Source organism: Aegilops tauschii, chromosome 7 (genome assembly GCF_002575655.3).
Source record: "Aegilops tauschii subsp. strangulata cultivar AL8/78 chromosome 7, Aet v6.0, whole genome shotgun sequence".
Classification (NCBI taxonomy): domain Eukaryota; kingdom Viridiplantae; phylum Streptophyta; class Magnoliopsida; order Poales; family Poaceae; genus Aegilops; species Aegilops tauschii.
In genome coordinates this window covers 300880127-300903835 of record NC_053041.3, presented here as the reverse complement: position 1 = coordinate 300903835, position 23709 = coordinate 300880127, and positions in this window count along the sequence as shown.

Genomic DNA, 23709 nt, shown 5'->3' with positions numbered 1-23709 from the left:
TGTCCTTCTTCAATAGCTCAGTCATGGGCTTTGCAATCTTCGAGAAATTCTCGATGAACCTCCGGTAGTATCCTACAAGTCCAAGGAAACTCCGGATCTCTCTAACTGACGTGGGTGATTCCTAGCTTGTTACTGTGTCAACTTTGGCGGGGTCTACTGCTATTCCTTCTCCGGATATAACATGTCCGAGGAATCCAACTTCCTTCAGCCAAAATTCACATTTGCTGAACTTGGCGTATAACTGGTGTTCTCTGAGCTTCTCAAGTACCAAACGCAAATGCTCTTTAGCTCTTCTTCATTCTTGGAGTAGACTAAAATATCGTCAATGAACACCACGACAAACTTATCCAAAAACTCCATAAACACTTTGTTCATCAGGTTCATGAAATAGGCAGGTGCGTTAGTCAGGCCAAATGACATAACAGTATACTCATATAGCCCATATCTGGTGGTAAAAGCCGTCTTAGGTATATCCTGCTCTCGAATCTTTAACTGATGGTATCCTGATCGTAGATCGATCTTGGAAAATACCTTAGCTCCTTGTAAGCGGTCAAACAAATCATTGATCATCGGCAGTGGGTACTTGTTTTTGATGGTCACTTCATTCAATCCACGGTAATCAACAACCATCCTCAACGATCCATCTTTCTTCTCCTATAGAAGTACTGGTGATCCCCAAGGTGACGAACTTGGGCGAATATAGCCTTTATCCAGTAACTCCTTAATCTGCTTCTTAATCTCCTCCAAATCTTTTGCGGGCATCCTATACGGTCTCTTAGATATTGGCCCTGTGCCTGGCAAAAGTTCAATCAAGAACTCAATGTCTCTATCCGGTGGCATGCCTGGCAACTCTTCTGGAAATACATCCGGGTAATCCTTCACCACTGGTACTTCCTCCTGTACAACTCCTAATAAGGAATTCACTTGAATCCTCTTCGTCATAGGCCGGGATACATACTTAATCCTTCTTCCTTCTGGGGTGGTAAGCAAAATCGACTTACTGGCGCACTCAATGTTCCCTTCATACTTTGATAACCAATCCATGCCTAATATCACATCCAATCCTTGCGATTCCAGTACTATTAGGTCTGAGGGAAACAGGTAGTTACCAATCCTTAATGGTAACCGTTCACACCATAAACTAGCCATATACTCTGCTCCTGGCGAGGTTACCAACATGGGTGACCTAAGGGCTTGGGTTGGCAGTTTATACTTATCCACAAATCCCCTTGATATGTATGAATGCGATGCACCAGTATCAAAAAGAACAAGTGCAGTAAATGACTTAACCATAAACTTACCTATTACTGCATCAGGCTATGCTTCAACCTCTTCCACGCTCACGTGGTTCACATGTCCTTTGTTGAAAGGTTTCGGCTTCTTCCCAGAGCTTCCATTGCCATTTCCATTTTGGGCTTCAGGACAATCAGTTGCATAATGTCCAGTCTTCTGGCACTTGAAACAAGTAATGCGACTTAGATCCCTCTTGGCTGGGGTAGATGGGTTATTACGGTTCTGTCCGTTGCTTCCTCCATTCCCATTACCATTCTTGGAGCCATTATGGTTGTGTGAACTACCTCTTCCATGGGTATGCTGAAACTGTCCTCCCGGTTTCAGGGTAAAACGTGGCTTCTGCTGAGCTCCAGAATTATACTTCTCTTGTCCATACTTCCTCTTACGGTTTTCAATCTGCTGCTGCTTCCCTTCAATCATGAGTGCTCTATCTACCAACTCCTGGTAGTTGTTGAAGGTTGCTACCATTAGCTGCATGCTCAGCTCATCATTCAATCCTTCGAGAAACTTCTCCTGCTTGGCTGCATATGTAGCAACGTCATCTGGTGCATAATGTGCTAACTTACTGAAATCCTCCACATACTGGCCTACGGTGCGTCCTCCTTGGCGTAGGTTGCGAAACTCATGCTTCTTCATGGCCATAGCTCCTGCTAAAACATGGGCTGTACGGAAAGCTTGCTGAAACTGGTCCCATGTGACAGTGTCAATAGGGTGTGTGGCTGTGTAATTCTCCCACCATGATGCTGCGGGTCCATCAAGCTGATGTGTGGCAAAACGCACTCTTTCTGCATCTGTGCATCCTGCAGTGGCCAACTCCCTTCCAACTTTGCAAAGCCAATCATCTGCAACAATCGGCTCGGTGCTGCTGGAAAACACCGGCGGATTTAGCCTCAAGAAATGGGCTAAGTGATCAACAGGTGGTGGTGGTGGGTTGTTGTTGTTGTTGTTTCCTTGGTTCTGTAATAACACTTGCATCAGGGCATTCTGTTGCTGAATCAACTGAGTGATCTCCGGTGGGAAAACAAATCCGGTGTCGCGTCTCGGAGGCATCTGATAGGTTAGAAAAGATGAGAGTTTAGAATAGAATGAGGTCTAGAGAGAAAACACTACCCATATGCTCATGAGACAAACACAATCAATATCACTCAATCAATTCAAACAAGGCATACAATCGATCTAACTAGCGTTACAAAAGTGCTTGAACTATACTATAACAATGGGGGAAAACTACTACTGATATGGTGGTCTACTAGAAATTCTGATCAGTCGAAGACTCCATGATATCTGCTCCAGCTTCATCAACAAAGTCATCTTCACTAGGGTCCAAGTCGGTGTCGTCGATGATGATGTAGTTACCCGGGCAAGCACATTCATCATCTTCTGCTTTTGGCACTGGATTTCCCATGAATACTCCAATCTTCTTCTCCAGGTCGTCATTCTTCCCTACTAGTGCCACGATTTCCTCCAAATAATCCTCGCGTGTAGCCTTGAGTTCTTCCTCCAGCTCCTTGATCTTCGTCAATGCCTTCTTCAGATCTATCTTGTCTGAGCACAACTGGTTCTCCTGGCGACGAATGTGTTGGTTTTGCTCTTGGATGAAAGCTGCAATGGATCCATCCTTCTTGGTGCTGATCATCTCCCATTGCTCGTCTCGACGTCCACAAATCTGATAAATAGTATCCTTAAGCTCCCTGTGGTAGACTTCTCCAATGCGTCCCATAGCGATGTGGGCTGCCATGCTCTTCCCTAAACTCCAGGTTGGTGCTTCAAAAGCCAACTTTATAGGCTCAGTGACTGGCGCAAACGTCCTTCCTGGAACTTGAACTTGAATCTTCCAGCTCTCCTCTTCAGGTAATGTGGCGTTGTAGGTTTCGGTGATGCTTGGTATTCCTATGTTCAAGTACTTAGTGACTTCCTTCAAGTGACGTCCAAAAGGCGTATCTTCATCTGGTTGCATGAACTTGCTCCTTGCATCCGCCATTCCTAAAAGAGTAGAAAGTTGAGAGGGGTCAGAAATGAGAAGAGAGAAGTGTTCTAGGGTTTAAGCTTAGTGGTCCTGTCCTACAGTCAGCGTGTGCTCTGATACCACCTTTTGTAGCGACCAGACCTCAAAAAGTCTGTGCTGCTGTGCACCAGTGTCATCCCTGGATCAGTAATGCTGACACACACAGTACAAATGGAGGATTTATAAGAGAGTAGCAATCACACACTTATTACAACGAATATCTCAAAAGAGAATAAGGATGATAAATATGGCTTAAGGCCATTTAATAACGATAACAGCGGAAGGCTTCGAAGATAAGTGAGTCCATTAACTCCAACGACATCACTGAGTATAAGACCACGACCTAAGACACCTTACTCGTCGTCTGAAAAGTCTGCAACATGAAACGTTGCAGCCCGAAAACAGGTCAACACATGGAATATGCTGGCAATGTAACACATAGAGAATAATGAACATAATAATGCTATACTACATGCATATATGGCTGGTGGAAAGCTCTATGGTTACAGTTTTGCGAAAAGCCAATTTTTCCCTACTGCAAAGGAATAAATTTTATTTAACTATCATGGTGGTTGTTAAACATTGAGAAGGTACCTCCAACTCAATCCCAATTAAGTATCATCATTAACCCAACAAAATTAAATAAAGTAACATGGTGATGAGATTCACATGATATCCAAGTACTAGATACTCAAGTTGTCCATAACCGGGGACATGGCTAATCATGATTAGTTTGTACACTCTGCAGTGGTTTGTGCACTTTTCCCCACAAGACTCGATCGCCTCCGCTTGATTCTCGCTATGCATGATGTTTGAGAAACGGATGACCGAGACACAGTCTTTCAGAAGCGTAAACTCTCTACTCTGGGTAGACCGTACCACCTACATCCCCTACATCTGCTAGTCTACCTCTTCAAGAGCTCACACAACTTAATCAACTATGCTAGAGCCCATAATAGCTTGTGGCTGCACACGGAAGCTTCTAGCATGAATAATCTCATGATCCCTTTGAGCCTGGGTGGCGGTCCATAGGATGATCACACGGGTACTCCGGGATATCCAAAAATACAGGCAGCACTGGGTTCTCCAGGTGCCTCAATCCACCCAGATGTGTTAGTTGCCACCTTAAGTTTAACCATATATTAACAATCTCACATCTGTCATGAATATCTCTCAAACCCAATCCACGTCTACAAGCATAGCATAGCGATATAATAGCAAACGTAGAAGTAACTCCCAAGGGTTTGATAATAAAACAGGTAATAGGTACTACCTCATCTACTTCCCAATACCCACAGTTTAATTAGATCCTAACCATGCAATGTTTGTGGATTGATCTAATGCAATAAAAACTGGGTATGGAAGAGTATGATCAAAGTGTTACTTGCCTTGCCGATGATCCGCGTAACCTAGAGATTCTAAGTAGCAAGCGGCGCACTCCGGGTACTCTATCGCAAACAAACAAGCAAACAATAAGTACTTATCTAATGCACAAGTAAAACTCTAATAAATATCTAACCAGAAAGTTCAACTTAAGAACTCCGGTTTGCAAAAAGAATCAAATCGAACGAAGCAACGAAAATCAAACGGCGAAAGAAACAAGCTTCGTTTACTAATCTGGATCTAGGTAAAATTTTACAGTAGCAAAAACTTATTTGAGTAGGTTAATCGGAAAGAGAATTTGGAGACGAAACTTTAGGCGCTTGAATCGCCTGATTCCGATAAACGAACGAAAAGTTAAACGAAAACGAAGTTCTGATCGGAAATCACGATCTGGAATAATCGCGGAAAATCCGACGAAAAGGAAAAACTGACGAACAGTTAAACGAACGAACGTTCCTTAACAGCGACAATCCGACGAACACGTTCGTTAAAACGAACGGGTCGGTGAAAGTTCACTAAGTAATAAAACCAAAAAAATTAACCGATCTGAAAAAATGAAAACTAGGGGTTTAGAGAAAAAATAAACCGAATCGGTTTTTTTTTTTAAAACCGGACTCGGGCGGCGGCGGCTTCAGCTACCTCGGCAGCAGCTCCGGCAGGGCTCCGGCGGGGCGGCGGGGCTCGGCGAGGCTCGGGCGGCGGCGCATGGCTGCGGGGCGGCGGCGCGAGCGGCGGCGGCGCGGCGGTGCAGGCGGCGGCGGCGAGTGCGGGTCGGGGCGGCGGCGGGGTGAGGAGAGGAGGCGGGGTGGGGGGGTACTTATAGGAGGGGGAGGGGTGGCGTGGAGGAGGGGGCAAGGCGGCGGCGGGGCGGCGTGCTCGAGCCGGACTCGGCGGCGGCGGCGCGAGCGTGCGCGGGAGGGAGACGACGCGGGCGGGCCGGCCTGGCTCGGCTGGGCCTCGGCCCAGTCGGGCGCGGGTTTTTTTTAAATATTCCGCGAATCTAAAAAAATCACAAAAAAATAAATAAAAATACAAAAATGATAAAACAAAATTTCCCCGTCTAATTAAAATAAGAACAGGGTGAACATTTTCTTGACCCAAAAATGTAGTTTTGAAAACGTGCAAATTTTTTTGCAATTAAAATTGCAAATAAAATCCGAAGAAAATCAAATATTTGATTTTAATGTTTTTCCTCCAATATTTCAATTATTTTGGAGAAGTCATATTTTCTCCTCTCATTTATTTTAATATGAAATATTTTCGGAGAGAAAAATAATTAAAACCAAAAATCCTAGTTTTATTATTTGATAAAAATCAAATATGAAAAACCGGGAAAATCCCCAACTCTCTCCGAGGGTCCTTGAGTTGCTTAGGATTTATCGAGGATTTGTCAATAATGCAATAAAATATGCTATGCAATGATGATCTAATGTATAACATTCCAAATTGAAAATTTGGGATGTTACATTTGACCTGGACCGTCTCCGTTGACCACTGACGTCACAGTGACGCAGTGCTGACGCAATAACTCATTTCTGGATTTATTTTTTATATAGGAAATTCCAGAAAATGTAGCAAACTTCTAAAAATCATAGAAAATAATCTATAACTCAGATTGAAAAGATTTATATATGAAAAATGATCAAAAAATCCAATCTATCCATCTGTACTAGTTTCATGCATGTCTAAACAACTTAACCTTGCTTTTTAGTTCAAAACATGATAAGGCACTATTTAGATTCATAATTTGAGTTTGGGATTGAACCTTTGGTTCAAAATGACCCAAACCCATCTGTTTGTAGTTGCATTAGCCAAAACACATTCATATTGCCATGTCTTAGCATGCATCATAATTGTTGCATTGCATTGATTGTGTTCTTCCTTGTTTGCCGGTGGTTGTCCCCTCTCGATAGCCGTGATTCCGACGATGAGTTTGATGACACCGATGAAGAACTATAATATCTTCAGAAGTGCCAGGCAAGCAAACCCTCTTGTCCATTCCGATACAAACCCACTCTCTCGCTCCTGCTCTCTTTTACTGCATTAGGACAACAACGATTCATCTGTTACTTGCTGCGGTAGTTGAACCCCTTATCCTCTGCATGACCTATCATTGCCACAGTAAGTAGATGAAACCCACTAGCATGAGTAGGAGTTGTTTGAGCCCTGATGTGCCTACTCATTCATGCTTGTTTGTCATGCCTGCTATTGCTTAGAGTTGTGTCAGGTCTAATTCATCGTGCATGAGTTGGAATAGTGATGAACATGTCCTACTGTGTGTGAGCTAAGTGTGTGAACACGATTTGGTAAAGGTAGCGGTGAGAGGCCATGTAGGAGTACATGGTGGGTTGTCTCATTGAAGCCGTCCTCAGGAACTGAGTTCTGTGTTTGTGATCCATGATACAGTTACTACCACGCATTGGGCCCGAAACCAATGGACCCTCTCGGCTTCTTAATCACCCTTGTCCTCTGTCCAGGAGTTGCAAGTAGTTTCTGGTGTTTGTAGTATGCTGGAGGCCGTGGGCAGCACTGACCCGAGGGGTGGGCTGTGATGCGGTAGGCACGTGGGTGGGCATGCCTGGCGCCCGTTTGGTGTCTCAAAACCCTGTACACATCGTTTGGGGCCGTATGTGGAAACCTCGGCCGGACTCCCTACGGATGGAACCTGAATAGGCGATAAACCTGGACTAGAGACTTGAGTGTTTAGGTAGGCTGTGGCCGACACCCACGTTGGGCTTCCGCTTGAAGGTTGCCGAGTACATGTCGTGTAAACGGCGGTAAGTGGTGAGAGCGTGTGTGACGAAGTACACCCCTGCAGGGTTAATATGATCTATTCGAATAGCCGTGTCCGCGGTAAAGGACTTCTGGGTTGCCTATAACAGTTCATAGACAAGTGAAAGTGGATACTCTAAAATGCGCAAGATAAGCGTGAGTGCTATGGATGGCGTTCTCGTAGGGAGACGGGAGCGGATCCATAGTGGAGTATTGATATGGTGAATATGTGGACTCGTGTGCGCCACCTCAAAAGAGTTACTTGCAGTCGTAGTTTAGGATAGCCACCGAGTCAAAGCTGGCTTGCTGTTAAACTCCACCACCCCCTTTGTTGATACTGATGCATATGTAGCTAGTTCTGATGTAAGTCTTGCTGGGTACATTGTACTCACGTTTGCCTATTTTATGTTTTGCAAAGGGACGTCGGTCTCGCTAGTAGTTCTGTGTGGACTTCGACGTTTAGCTTGATACCTCAGCTACGATCTTGTGCCGTCGGCAGGATCTAGTAGATAATCAGGCTTCTCAGCCTTTTTCATTTGTAGATGTCTGTACTCAGACATGTTAAGCTTCCGCATGTGTTTGACCTGTATGCTCTGAATGTCGGGTCATGAGACCTATGTTTGTAATATCTCGCTCCTCGGATCCTAATGAATAAATACTTGAGTCGTAGAGTTATGTTGTGATGCCATGTTGTATTTACACATATCGAGCATATTGTGTGTATGATTGAAATGCTTGGTATGTGTGGGATCCGACAACCTAGTTATTTATCCTTGGTAGCCTCTCTTATGGGGAAATGTAGTCTTGTGCTTCCATGAGCCATAGTAATCCGCTACAGCCCGGTTCACCGGAGTCCTGCTAGCCCAGCACTACTGCTCCAGAACACTTGACTGGCCGGCATGTGATTCACTTCGTTCCTGTGTCTGTCCCTTCGGGGAAATGTCACGCGGTGACATCTGGAGTCCTGCCTAGCCTGCTACAGCCCGGGTTCCCGGAGTCCTGTTAGCCCAGTGCTACAGCCCGGATTCGCACGCTGCTGACCGACATGCTCGATGTTGATTCACGTATGCCTGTCCCCGTAAGTTAGTGCCACTTTGGGTTCACGACTAGTCATGTCGGCCCGGGTTCTCTGTCATATGGATGCTAGCGACATTATCATATACGTGAGCCAAAAGGCGCGAACGGTCCCGGGCCATGGTAAGGCGACACCCGTGGGAATACCGTGCGTGAGGCCGCAAAGTGATATGAGGTGTTACAGGCTAGATCGGTGTGACTTAGAATCGGGGTCCTGACAGCGTTGCCCCGATCGCCACAGTCGCCCCCGAGCTTCACTGACTCCATCCCCGACCTCCCCTCGAGCTGCCGCACCCACCCGACGACTTCGCCGCCGCCCCGGACCACCGGAGCACCCCCGCCACCAACGCCCGAGCCCACCTCGCCGTCGACCGCCGCTGTAAGCCACCGGACTCCCCTCCACCGTTGGATCTCGCTTGTATGGCTTAGATTAGAAGAGTGAAGGGGTACGTTTTTTTTTTAAAAGCTGGTTTAGTGGCCGGTTCAGTTAGATCGAACCGGCTGGTTTTGTTTTTCTTTCATTCTGTTAACCGCGGGCGCACCTTAGTTATTTTACGCCTAGGTGATGGATAGACTAGTCGCGTCTGTTTTCCTTTTCTTTTAGTTTTATTTTCTGTTTTTAGCAGAATAGTTCTGTTTTTGTTTTTGCTATTTCTTTTAGAAGGTTTATCGTTTTTAGTTGATTCTTTTTTTGTTAGTTTGCAAATTTGTTGTAGTTTCTGTAGAAAATATGTTTAGCCATGTTTAAATTATTAGAAATAGTTTTATATTAGATATAGACAGATTAGTTTTTCTGCCATAAATTGAGTTAGGATTATTAGTTTTTAGTGACTCTTTTTGCTACTGCTTAGTTTTGACCATGCCTAGCAGTAGGAACTTGTTTGGGGTATTTTAGATTTAATAAACAATTAGTTTTATGTCGAAATCAAGTTTTTCTTGTTTATTTAGCTAGCTACTGTTTTCGTACTATTCTAGTTAGTAAATAATTTTATTTTTATTATGTTATAGTTTATTTTAGATTAGTTTCTATAGATACAGAGGAGGAACTTTTATTTATGGTAGAATAAATTTTTTTATTTTATTTTCTTTGCTAGGATTGTTTTAGGTACAATAGGAGTTCTATTATAGCTTTTGATGTGATTCTTTTTGCTACTAGTTTGTATGATGTTTTCCCTTCTGTTAGTTAGCAAAACCAATGCTTAGGTTCTCTTAAGAAAAGTTTTAGTTGTGTAAAACTATTTCTTAGTTTTTGCTTGATATGATGAAAACCTTGATTTGCTTTCTCCGAATTTTTCTTTGGTTTTGGTTTGAGTGCTTGGGTGTTTTACTTCAACTTGCTGTTATGTTATATTGTGCTATACTTATTTGTGCTATTGTTTGACTCGGTAGAATTCCCGGAGTGCGAAGCCTGCTATTACGAGTCGCTAGCTTTCGAAGACCGTCAGCCAGGCAAGTCATTTGATCATGTTTTTACAATACCTATGATTTTATTGCATTAGAATTATACCTCCCCACCATGCATGCAGTAGGAGAATTTTGTGAAGTTATGTTCTTGAGTAGTATCATGAGGTAGGATGAACCCTTCTACCTTGTTACCGATGCCCGGGACGATGTAGTTTATTTTGCTATGCTCGTAGACGGGGTTGGTTGAGTGATTCATAAGGGAGATGCGAGAGTCAAGATGATGAAAACCCCATGACATCAAGCTCAAGATGGACTTCAAAATTCACTACTGGGTGGAGGACGGTTGACGGGCACCCTGGAGAAACCAGCGGATGGCCGGGATGCATGGAGAAGCGCCATGACATCTTGCAGAAAGCTTGACCCAGCCACGAAGAGACGGATGGATACCCCATTGACCGGAAGCTTACCTGTGCAGCCGCAAGCCATTATGGGCTCTGGCTTGGTCGACCCTAGGCGTGACTCTGGCCAGACGGTGCTACGAGATGTAGAAGAATGGTAGGATTGGATGGGCACCGGCAGTGGCCCAGAGGAACTCTTTGAAAGACCCTGTTTCGTTCGTCCCGTCTTCAAACACCAGGTAGTGCGAGGACATAAAGGAGGGAACGATTCTTGCGGGTAAAGTGCACAAGACTCTGCAGAGTAACAACCTAATCGATTAGCCGTGTCCCCGCTTACGGACAAATGAGCCTCTGGGATTGGAGTATTTCAGATATCTCAACACTGAACTTAATAAATTAATTGAGGGGGTTATTTAATAATTGGGAATGAGACATTGGTTGGCGGAACCATCTCAATAACTACCAACATTTTGTAGTAATTGCAAACAAGTCCTTGTTGTAGGGAAAACCCGGCTTTTTCGCAAAACAATGAAACTTAGAGCCCCACAACCAAATTGCATATAGTATTAGTAATTTTATTGTTGTTCTCTCTTCATGACTTGCCGGCATATTCAAAATGCTGACCAGACAGCTGCAACGTCTTATGTTGCAGAGGAATTTTCCGATCAGGAGTGAGGCTACGATCCACGCTTGGCGATTGCCCTATGGAGTCGGATGGACTCGCTGTTCGTCTACGCTTCCGCAGCTTTATTTAGTTTATTTCTTATGAGTTGGCCTTTGGACGAATTTATTATGATGTAATAAAGACTCGATATGAGAATCGTGTAATAAATTCAGGTGTGATTGAACTTTGAATCTTTGCATCAATGTACTGTGTGTGCCAGCATGATCTTGGGATGGTACAGCTACACAGAGACTTGACCGATTTCGGGTCGGGTCGCTACACGGCATGGATTGGCTTTCTCAGCACAAGGCCTTTCTTGATTGTGCTACTAGGGAGATTAAATTGACGCACCCTTCTAAGGATGTGATCATCTATGCCGCTCGTGATGAAACCATTCGGTTGTTCTCTCTCAATGAGAAGGGCGAGTTAGACGCTATTTCTCAGATCACAATTGTTTGTGAGTATCAAGATGTCTTTCCAGAAGAGCTTCCGGGTATGCCTCCTCACCGGCTAGTCGAGTTCGTTATTGATCTTGAGCCTTGTACAGAGCCCGTTTGCAAGCGCCCCTACAAGCTTGGGCCAAAAGGGCTAAAAGAATTGAAGAAACAGCTCGATGAACAAGAGCGTCTGGGTCTGATCAGACCAAGTTCATCTCCGTGGGGTTGTGGTGTTCTTTTTGTCCAGAAGAAGGATGGCACGGACCGACTTTGCGTCGATTACCGCCCATTGAACAAGAAGACAATCAAGAATAAGTACCCAGTTCCCAACATCAATTAGTTATTAGAGCAACTCAAAGGTGCAAAGGTGTTTTCCAAGCTTGACCTCCGTATGGGTAATCATCAGATTCACATTCGTGAAGAAGATATCCCTAAGACAACATTCAGAACAAGCTTTGGTTCTTATGAATATACTGTCATGTCTTTCGGGCATGTCAATTCCCCTCCAACTTTCTCTCGCATGATGAACTTCATCTTCAACCCCTACACCAATGAATTTGTCCTGGTGTATCTCGATGATATCTTGGTATTCTCCAAGAATAAAAAGGATCATGCCAAACATTTGCGATTGGTGCTCGACAAGCTCAGGGAGTATCAATTCTACGCAAAGTTCTCTAAATGTGAGTCTTGGCTTGATGAAGTTCTTTACCTTGGCCACATCATCTGCGCCAAGGGCATTGCTGTTAATCTGGAGAAGGTTTCTGCAATTGTCAATTGGGAGCCTCCTCAGAATGTCAAGCAACTCCACAATTTCCTTGGGCTTGCAAGCTATTGCCGAAGATTTGTCGAAAATTTCTCAAAGATTGCTAAGCCTCTTTCCAACCTCCTCTAGAAGCATGTCAAGTACTCCTGGACTCCTGAGTGCGACGTTGCCTTCAACACTCTCAAAGAGAAACTCGTCTCAGCTCCTGTCCTAACTCCTCCTGATGAGTCCAAGCCATATGAAGTTTTCTGTGATGCCCCGTTGCAAGGTCTCGGTGCTGTGTTAATGCAAGAGAAGAAAGTTGTGGCCTATACTTCTCGTCATTTGAAGCCAAATGAAAGGAACTACCCCACTCATGATCTTGAGTTGGCGGCAGTTGTCCATGCATTAATAACATGGAGACATCTCTTGGTGGGAAGGCAAGTGGATATTTTCACTGATCACAAGAGCCTCAAATATATCTTCACTCAACCCAACCTCAACCTCCGGCAAACTCGTTGGGTCGAAGTGATTCAAGAGTACAATCCAAGTATTGAATACACTCCAGGCAAGGCGAATGTCATTGCAGATGCTTTGAGCAGAAATTCTTATTGCAACAGCTTAATTCTCAAGCCATTCAAACCCGATCTTTGTGAAGCTTTCCGCAAGCTCAACCTCCAAGTTGTTCCTCAAGGTTTTCTTGCCAACCTTCAAGTCACTCCAACTTTGGAAGATCAAATTCTTGAGGCAAAACTCCTTGATACTATGGTGAAGAAGGTGAAACATGGTATTGCCAAGGGCCTTTCCAAATACAAGTGCTATCGCATTGATGATAAGGACACCTTATTCTTCGAGGACCGGATTATCGTTCCTAAAGGTGATCTAAGGAAGTTCATAACGAACGAAGCGCATAATTATCTCCTCTCCATCCATCCAGGAAGTTCAAAGATGTACCATGACCTCAAGCAATCATATTGGTGGACTCGAATGAAGCGAGAGATTGCTCAATTCATGAATGAATGTGATGTCTGTCGAAGGGTGAAAGTAGAACATCAATGACCAGATGGTCTCCTCCAACCTCTTCCTATTCCAGAATGGAAGTTTGACCATATCGAAATGGACTTTGTCACTGGCTTTCCCAAGTCCAAGCGAGGGAATGATGCTATCTTCGTTGTCATTGACAAGCTTACAAAAGTGGCTCATTTCCTTCCAATCATAGAACCTATCACGGCAGCTCAGTTGGCGGAGCTATACACCTCCTGAATTGTCTCGTTGCACGGAATTCCGCAATTGATCTCTTCAGACCGTGGAAGCATTTTCACTTCCTAGTTCTGGGACTCCTTCGAGAAGGCCATGGGCACCAACATTCGCTTCAGCACGGCTTTCCATCCTCAAACAAGTGGACAAGTCTAGAGAGTCAATCAAATCCTTGAAGACATGCTCAGAGCTTGTGTCATCTCTTTCGGTATGAAGTGGGAAGATTGCCTCCCATATGCTGAGCTGTCCTACAACAACAGCTTCCAAGCAAGTTCGAGCAAGGCCCCATTTGAAACTCTATATGGCAGAAAGTGCCGTACTCCTCTCAACTGGTCCGAGACTGGTGAACGCCAACTTCTTGGAAATGACTTGATCACAGAAGCTGAAGAAATGTGTAAAGTCATCCGTGAAAATCACAAAGCCGCGCAATCGCGCCAGAAGAGTTACTATGATAGCAAGCACCGTGACTTGACTTTCGAAATCGGAGACCATGTCTACCACCGCATATCTCCCATCAAAGGCACTCAACGCTTTGGTATCAAAGTGAAGCTTGCCCCGAGATACGTGGGTCCTTTCAAGATCATTGGCAAAAGAGGTGACCTCGCCTATCAAATTGAGCTGCCTTCCAACTTCTCAAATGTGCACGATGTCTTTCACGTGTCACAGCTTTGCAAGTGCTTCAAGTCGCCCAAGCGCACTATCAACTTCGAAGAGATTGACCTCCAAGAAGACTTGTCTTATCATGTGCATCCCGTTGCCATTATTGAAGAAACCGAGCGCAAAACTCGCAAGAAGTCAATCAAATTCCTCAAAGTTAAGTGGTCTCACCATTTCGACCGAGAAGCTACTTCGGAGTGTGAGGATCACCTCCGTTCTGAATATCCGGAGTTCTTTCAGTCCTAGATCTCGTGATGAGATCCTCTTGTAGTGGAGGAGAGTTGTAACACCCCAGATGTAAACTTCCCAGTTTGGAAATATATCCAACTTTGAACATGATCAATTCCATTTTGGGCTCCTTCATTTTGGATCATTTTGTTGTTTTCTCTCTAGCATTATTGCTGGTTGCCATGTCATCATCATATAGTGCACATTCATCTCATTGCATTTCCATGTTTACCTTGTCATATTGCATTTGTGCTTGTGTCTATTTGCATTCTCATAATCATCGTGTGCATTGTCATATTCGTGCATGTTGTATTGTTGCATGCTCCATGTGTGGTTCTTGCACCATCACTCCTCCTTCCTTCCCTTTCTTCCATTTCTACAAGTGCCATTTTTCCCTTCCCCATTAATGTTCATGTTCTCCCCAATATTCAAAATTCTTGTCCTAAACCCCTCTGCCAGATTTCACCTCTTTTGGAGATGTTTTTGTTAGGTTTAAAAATGGCTCAAGTTTGAATTTAATTCAAACTTGCATTATTTTTCTTCCTCTGAAAATGCCCAAACCATTTTTGCAATTATGTGCATAATACCAGGGGTCCAGGGATATTTTTATATCTCCCATAACCTATCCCAATCACTCTGGCCTTTTTCTTGTTTTTCTGTTTGAAGGAAAATATGAAAAGAAAAGAGAGTGAGAGAGCAGCAGCAGTTCAGCCCAACAGCATCTGAACCAACCCGGGCCTCTTGCTAGCCAGCTGGGCCTCAACTCCAGGCTGGCCCAGCCTTCCCGCGCACGCAGCCCCTTTGCTCGCCTTCGGTTTGGTGATCCACGCTGGACACCCACGCCGGGCCCGCATGCAGTGACCTCTCCCCTACCTTTTTCTTCCTCCTCTCGCCACCTCCCCCTCACGGTAAAACCTGCGAGCAGGGGCACATGGCCTCGGTGGCAAGCCACGGTGTCTGCAACCCTCCTATAAGACCCCAACCTCGCCCTAGGGTTTCCCCTTCCTCTCCTCCCTCTCCTCCGTGCCGCCGCCACAGGTAAGGGGACATACCCGCGTCGCTTCCACCGCCACCCACGCCATGGCCGGCTCGGTCACGACCTCACCGCCGGCCTAACCCTCCTTCGCGGCCTCCCCTCCTTCGTCCAAGCGCTCATGAACGCCGCCCTGGTTCCGTCCTGACGCCGATCCGTGACCGAGAACTCCTTCCACGACGTCCCCTTCTTCCTCTGCATCTCCCACAGTAGATCGCGCCAAGTTCGTCGACCCACTGCCGACGCCTCCCTCCATCCCCGGCCACGTTTTCTCGTCCTAGGGTAAGGAGGTATACCCGGCTTCCTCCTTTCTACTTCTCGATGCTAGATGATCCCCGTAGGAGATGTTAGGGTCGCGCCTCCGCTATGCTCTCGATGCTTCGACGATCTCTGAATTTTGGGTGTGGTTGAAGCATAGTGTCTTGCGCGCTCTTGTTCTTGCACACGCACCCACTGGCGTTCGTCTCCACGTACACCTACGCTCATCCCGCACGCGCGCACGCCCGCTCCCGCACGCACTCATCCTTGGCTCACGTCGCCGTAGTCGCTGCCATCGCTCACCGCGGACGCCATGCCCCGAGCAGAGCTATGCTCGTGCTCGAGCGCCCCAGCTCTCTGTTGCACGCGCTCCCTTAGCGATCCCGCGCGCCCGCCGAAGCTCCTCTGCTCCGCCAGTCGCCGCCGTCGCTCGTCAGCGTCGTCTCTGGCCTCGTTCAGGAGGCCATATCCGACCTGGGTCAGCTCAAAGGAGGTCGAACCCCTGCCTTTGCAGAAACATCTGCCTAGCCTAGTGGTTCCCGCGCCGCGCGTGCACCGGGGAGACCCGGGTTCTATTCCCCCAGGCACATAATAAAGCCCCCCATTTTCTGTTTTACTTGAGCCACTGACAGAGGGGCCCCGCTTGTCATTCTCTCACACCGCGGGGCCCCACGTGTCATGCCCTCTCCCTGGTTACGTTTTCTTTTAATTCATTTCAATATATTCCATTTCTGGAAAGATACCTTATTCCATTTCTGGCAAGTCCATTTCTTGACGTTTCCGAATATGGCAATGGCCATATCTGTTTAATGCCATTTTAGGCAGGTTTCATCTTAGGGCTTTTGTGAAGATTTTTTTATAAGAACCCCAACATATCATATATGTTTTTGGGGAAGAAAAATCCCACCAATCCAGTGGTGGCATTAGTTTTTTGCATTTGAGAAAGTTCATGACCATGTCATTTTACATCATGTTACTATTTTTTCATTTTTGTGTGATTTAATTCAAACGCTATGAGGTTGTTTTGCACATGGATAGCTTCATTTTCATGTCTACTTCATGCTAGATTTTATTTCATGCCATTTAGTGCACTGTGATGAGTGCCACAAGCTTGCAAAGTTGCTATCATGAATCTGTTTATGCCATGCCATGGTTTCTTCCAAGTCTGAGATCTGTTGATATCATTTGCCATGTTTGCATCGATGCTACCATCTTTTCTGTGGGTCTTTGGCTCAAGTTCAGTAAGGGAGTTTTGTTCATTGCCTTTAGTACTAGCATGCCATGCTCAAGTTTGCCATGATATGCTTCTGTAGCTTGTACTACCTCCGTTCCTAAATATTTGTTTTCTAGAGATTTCAACAATTGACTACATACGTAGCAAAACGAATGAATCTACACTCTAAATTATGTCTATATACATCCGTATGTGTCAGTCCATTTGAAATCTCTAAAAAGACAAATATTTAGGAATGGAGGGAGTAGTTTACTAGCTCTAAACATTGCTACCTGATGATATTTCTGCCATGATCAGTGAAAAACTGCCAAGTCTGTAAACTGTTGTCATTTGCATTTTTGCCATGCTGTTTTAGACTTGTTCTCTTGAGTTCTAGCAGTAGCTCAGTGTTCATGATTTGTAGAGCTTAACCTGTACTTCACTGCCATGTATTGTGTTTTCATGTTTGGGTGCTGTAGTATGTTTAAACCTTGCATCTAAGTGGCCATGTTGCTGTGTTAAGCAGATTGCATCATATCTTGTTTTGCTTAACATTTGCAACCGTGCATCCGTTTCCGGTGATCTTCATATCGATTTCAACCGAAATCTCCCAACCTATCCAGTGGCATGCTTGGTTTGTCAAGTTGATGCCACGATCATCTTTTCCCTTCCGGAGTACCCATATGCATTGCACATCATATCTTGCATCCCATGCCATGTCTTGCATCATGTTGCTTGCGCATTGCACCATGATTGATTGTTGTTCCCTTGCTTGTGTTCTTGCTTTGGGTAGAGCCGGGAGACGAGTTCGTGAATGAGGATCCTGTCGAGTATGTTTATGAGGAGCAAGCTTTCGACAACCCTGAGAACTTTGCAGGTAAGATGATCAATACCACCGATATCACTTCTATCTTTGCTTGCTAGTTGTTAGCTCTATCGCTATGTCGCGCTACCTACCACTTGTTTATCAAGCCTCCCTTATTGCCATGTCAAGCCTCTAACCCACCTTTTCTAGCAAACCGTTGTTTGGCTATGTTACCGCTTTTGCTCAGCCCCTCTTATATCATTGCTAGTTGCAGGTGCAGTGCAGGTTGTTCCATGTTGGAACATGAATATGTTGGCATATCACAATATCTCTTATTTAATTAATGCATCTATATACTTGGTAAAGGGTGGAAGGCTTGGCCTTTTGCTCGATGTTTTGTTCCACTCTTGCCGCCTTAGTTTCCGTCATACCGGTGTTATGTTCCTTGATTTTGCGTCCCTAACACGGTGAGGGTTTATGGTCCCCTCTTGACAGTTCGCTTTGAATAAAACTCTTCTAGCAAGGCCCAACATTGGTTTTACCATTTGCCTAATAACAACTAAAATTTTGCATAGGGAGTAATTAACCCAAGGATTCTTAATCAACCACCAGGCCAATGCTCCTCATGAGCGTTGGTCCAAACTAGAGCACTGTGCGGGGCCGCCCCAGGGCAACATGGGTTATTTTGGCACCTCTACGCGTAGCTCTTCCGCCGTGGCCTGAGACGAGATACGCATGGCTACTATCAGGGTGTCGGCACGTCGGGAGGTCTTGCTGGACTTGTTTTACCATTGTTGAAATGTCTTGTGCACATCCGGGATTCCGAGTCTGATCGGAGGGTCCCACGATGGAGGATTGTCTCTGCGGATCATGAGCTTGTCATGGGCTAAGTTGGGACACCCCTGCAGGGTTTAAACTTTCGAGAGCCATGCCCGCGGTTATGTGGCAGATGGGAATTTGTTAATATCCGGTTGTAGAGAACTTGACACTTGACTTAATTAAAACACACCAACCGCATGTGTAACCGTGATGGTCTCTTTTCAACAAGGTTCGGGAAGAGAACATGGTGGGGTTATGTTTGAACATAATTAGTTCGGGATCACTTCTTGATCACTTCTAGCTTTGTGTTCGTTGCGTAGTTTCTCATCTTACTCTTGTACTCGTATGTTAGCCACCATATTTGCTTAGTGCTTGCTGCAACTCCACCTTATACCCACATCCTACCTTTAAGCTTAAATAGTCTTGATCTCGCGGGTTTTGAGATTGCTGAGTCCTCATGACTCATAGATACTACAAAAACAGTTGCAGGTGCCGATGATACCAATGCAGGTGATGCCACCGAGCTCAAGTGGGAGTTCGACGAAGACCTTGGCCGTTACTATGTTTCCTTTCCAGATGATCAGTAGTGGTGCTCAGTAGGGACGATCAGGATTTAGCATTGGGGGTTGTCTTCTTTTCGTTTGGATCCGTCCGTAGTCGGACCTTGTGTGTACTCTGATTGATGTATGAATAATTTGATCATTGTGTGATGTGGCGATTGTAAGCCAACTATTTACTTCCTTGTTCATTTACATGGGATTGTGTGAAGATGACCCTTCTTGCGATCATACCAAAATGCGGTTATGCCTCTAAGTCGTGCCTCGACACGTGGGAGATATAGCCGCATCTTGGGCGTTACATATATGTCATGTGTTTGTAGTCTTGTGATCTATTTAGTAAGTTTTTTATTCTGCGGTGAACTCTATGTGTGTTGTCCAATTTAAGGGCCCGGTCAACATGATCTCAAGACCTAAATAGGTAACACATATTGTTTACGAAATATGCGACCTCTGACATGACAAGTGGAGACGACTATGAGGAACGAAGACAATATGAGATAACAGTTGTTGGAGTGTGTACTCAGGACATCGGGGATCAAGCATACCCTATATATGTGTGTTTGGCTAAGGGCTAAACGCCTCGTCAATCCACAAGCAAAGGCACACAAGAAAGCAACGACACAGGGGAATTTCTACACAGGTTTGGGCTGCCATGTTAGTGTAAAACCCTACGTCCTATTGGTACTGAAATAAACTGAGGAATACAAGTGCTTTCGTGCAACAAAGATGGTGGTCGGGGTGTGACCACTAGCGATTGGGGTACCAGCTAGAGTGCCCAAACACTCCTAACTCTACTCTTCCACTTTTTTCCTTGCCTTCTGCTTGCTAGTAGTTGTTGGTAGTGTTGTGGGTGATTACTTCCTTCCCCTCCTTTCGACCTTGGCCCTCCCCTTATATAGGCCTCGGGGGTACCACATTTGGTCTGTAAAAATATGTGTGCTGTTATACAAATAATAATCGGTCATGGCGTCCCACTTGCCTCTGTCACATTGCAGTAGATGAGCTGACACTGGAGTATGTTAGGTGCTCCAGTATTTCCATTAATGTGACACCTTGCGCCGCCCTTCTCCTGCTTTAGACTGCGCTAGTGCTCGGTCCTATCGTCAGGCCCCCGGGTCGTTGATACATCTCCAACGTATCTATAATTTTTGATTGTTCCATGTTGTTATATTATCATTCTTGGATGTTTTGCAATCATTTTATTGCAACTTTATATAATTTTTGGGACTAACCTATTGACATAGTGCCCAGTGCCAGTTGTTGTTTTTTGCTTGTTTTTTACTTCACAGAATGTTGTTTTTTACTTCATAGAAAATCAATACCAAATGATACGGCTCTGTCGTATCTACTTTTCCTAACGCTTTTCCTCTTATTTTGGACTCTAATTTGCATGATTTGAATGAAACTAACCCAGACTGACAATGTTTTCAGCAGAACTACCATGGTGTTGTTTTTGTGCAGAAATAAAAGTTCCTGAATTGGAACGAAACTTTGTGAAGAATTTTCATATAATAAAAGATAATTTCTGGAGCCAAGAACCACCGGAGGGGGCACCTGGGTGGGCACAACTGTCGGCGTTCTGGGAACGTGGGTCCCCAGACTTGCCTGCCTGCGGCCCACGGCGTGGCTATGCTAGCGGGCCTATACGGCTCATCTTCATCAACAAAGCATTCAAGACCCTCGCGAGGGGCCAAGCCTTGTGAGGCGGACGACGCGAGACCTCCTCGGGAGCGGCCTCACCAGGCTGCCTGGCGAGGAGCGGAGATATCAAGGCGGAGCAAACCTCACGAGGCTCACGTGACGTGAGCCATGATGATCGGCACCAGGCGGGCGCCAGCGCGTGCAGCGTCCTTGTTTCCTCTTTGGTGCTAAGGAAGCAGGCGCAGGCGCGGAGTATCGAGGCATCACACAAAGGTTTCCATATCGGTGCAACAAGACCAAGACAAGCAGGACGGCAAGACGGAGGTCACCGTGGAGCCCAAGACGGCGTCACCACCAGAGCCTTTTGCAAGCGAAGACCGCTTTTGTCAGGATAGCTTCTACTAGCTGTCCCATTTCAAATTTGCCCGCCGTTGTTGGCTCCCTTCCTGCTCAATATTTGGGGAGAGGACCAGTGCCTATATAAGTAGAGCTAGCCACCACAATAGGGGGGGACTGATCAAGTTCTCATCCACAAGTCCGCAGAGCACAAGAACACCTCAACCTCAGGAGGTTGTTCTTCCCCTTGTACTGTTCTTCATCAGCCCAAGAGGCAATCCACCACCACACACTGGAGTAGGGTATTGCACCACAACGGTGGCTCGAACCAGTATAAATCTCATGTCTTTCTGTGTTGTGAGTGCGTCGAGTTCATCCATGAGATCTTAGTGAGCTAGGGCGTGGATCGGTAGGAGGGAAAGAACTTCGCGCGCACCCCAGAGTTCGAACCTTAAGGGTTTTGCTGGAACCCCACATCCGACATTTGGCGCGCCAAGTAGGGGTGCGCCGGAGCTTCTTCTCCACCAATCGACTTGCCGATGCTCCATGGCCACGATGTCCGGCGACCCAAGGGCTGACTCCGACCGCTGGGCAGCTTGGCCAGCCCGGGCGATGACACCTGCCCATGAAGACCTCGACCCCGCGCTCCAGGCGCCGCGAGCGGCGTCCAACACTGTGGGGCGCGGGCGGGCGGCCAGGCGTCGTCCACCCTCACTCCACGGCAAGTGCGAGCTGCTGCAAGGGCAGCAAGCCACGCCGCAGCAACAGCGCCGCATTCACGGCGGGAGCATGCAAACATGCGGGCAGCGCTCACGGTGGCGCGAGAGCTGCTGCGGTGCCGGCTGATGGAGAGCGGCCGGGATGCACTGCTGGAGCGCGTTGCCGAGCTGCTGGATGCGGCGACATCGGGAGCGCCGCCCTTCTGCTATCAGCTTCCTTCTCAAGCCACGCCGGGGTCTCACGGCGGGCCTCGCCGCAACCACGCGCCATCTGGTGCGCTCGGGGGCTTCGTCAACACCAGCACGGCCCGCGGCGCCAGGGGATCCACCGCCCCCATGCCACCCGCGACGAGCATGAGTACAAGCGTCGCCTCCCATGGTTCCAGTGGGATGCCGCGTTACCATCCTCAGGACGCCGCGCAGGGCCGGGCAACATGGAGTGTGGGGCACTACGGCGAGGTGTTCAGGGTGACAGCCCCGGAAGCCTACGTGCCCCGCATGATGGTCCAGGGGTACGCACCGTTCCTCGAAGAAGAGTGGGAAGAAGGGACGCTGGAAGTTGAAGCCTTCCAAGAACCGACGGAGAACCGCAACGATCGCGCCAGCGACAAGGACTATAGGGTACCACTAATCTCTCAGGAGCAGGCTTACGCTAACAATGGGCTGCAAGTGAATCAGGTCACGGCGTCGGTCGGCGACCCCGGCGCAGCAGCATCCCTTCCGCCGGGGGAATCATGTTGGGGGCCACGAGGAGGGAGCCAGGAGCAAGGCCCCTCCCCGCATCACGCGAAGCCAGGCAACGCCCGGAGGTAGGCCCTCTGCCGGGGAGGTGCCGGCAAGCCTTCCCCCGGCAGAGGACCCGTGGTCGCCGGGGGCACCGTTGGCGTCCCCTTTCCCCTCCCTCTGTGTCGTCCAGGTTGCCGGTCGGCTCAAAGGTGGTCGAGGGAGGCGCAAGGCGGGGCCCTCGTCTGGCGATATGAAGCAAGGCCGGTTCTTGTGAAGAAGGCCCAGTGCTTGTGAAGCTCGCCGCCCGTGACACTCTCACGTAATAATGAGTGGGGCTGTACATGCCCCGGAGTCTCAGGGGTGCCGGCCTCAGGCCCTGGGGCTCCCTCCCATGCCTAGTGGCAGCACTTATCTCCACGCTGGTGAGAAGACTTGAAGACCCGAAGACTAGACTAGGCGCCGGACGCGGCCATTTGCTTTGGATCTTTTCTTCTGTAGCCTTACTTTCTGGATTTGGATTTAAGTTGAAGTCAAGCTTTTATCGATGCGTGCCGGGGGTGCATTTTCTCGTGCAAAGTGATTTCTTGCCATTTGGTTCTTACCTTGTTCTCGAGCTCACGCACGCCGCCTCCCCCTCGCGGGCCCCTCGCGAGCGGGGCTGAGCCCAGCATGCGCGACGCGCGCACCGATCGGCGCAGGAACCTCACGAGGCCCTCTCGGGCAGGTCAGCAGACCCTTTAGGAGCCCCGCAGCGACTCTCGACCTTACAATACAATTCAGGGCCTGCCCCAGCTAAGGTAAACTGCAGCGGCAAGACTTGCCATCAGACTCATGGCCAGCCAAAACGCACCCTTGATTCAGCATAGAGAAATAGAAATCATGATTCATTTACATGAGGGGCTCCCCCTCCCAAAATGCTCTCACAATCTTCAGGGGCCACGCCCGAGTTTTTGCATACAGGGTGAAGCAGTAAAGGGACGAGGAATTAGCCGGATATCTTCGGACGCGCCGCTCGCGTTGCTGACGTCGTCGTTGGCGCCGCTGCCACCATCACCAGCGCCGGCGTCCCCATCATCGACCACGTCGCCTCCGTCTCCAGCGACTACCACCGCGTCGTCCTCTGAAGTGAAGGCTCTGAGCAACGCATCCACGTTGTCCTCCACCCACCGTGCCAGGTCGCCCCGGACGGCCTGTGGTAAGGGGGCAATGGCGGCGTCGAAGTCGAAGTCGGGGAAGGTGTTCCTGAGGTGGCTGAAGACGTGGGAGAACGCGCGCCCGAGCAGGC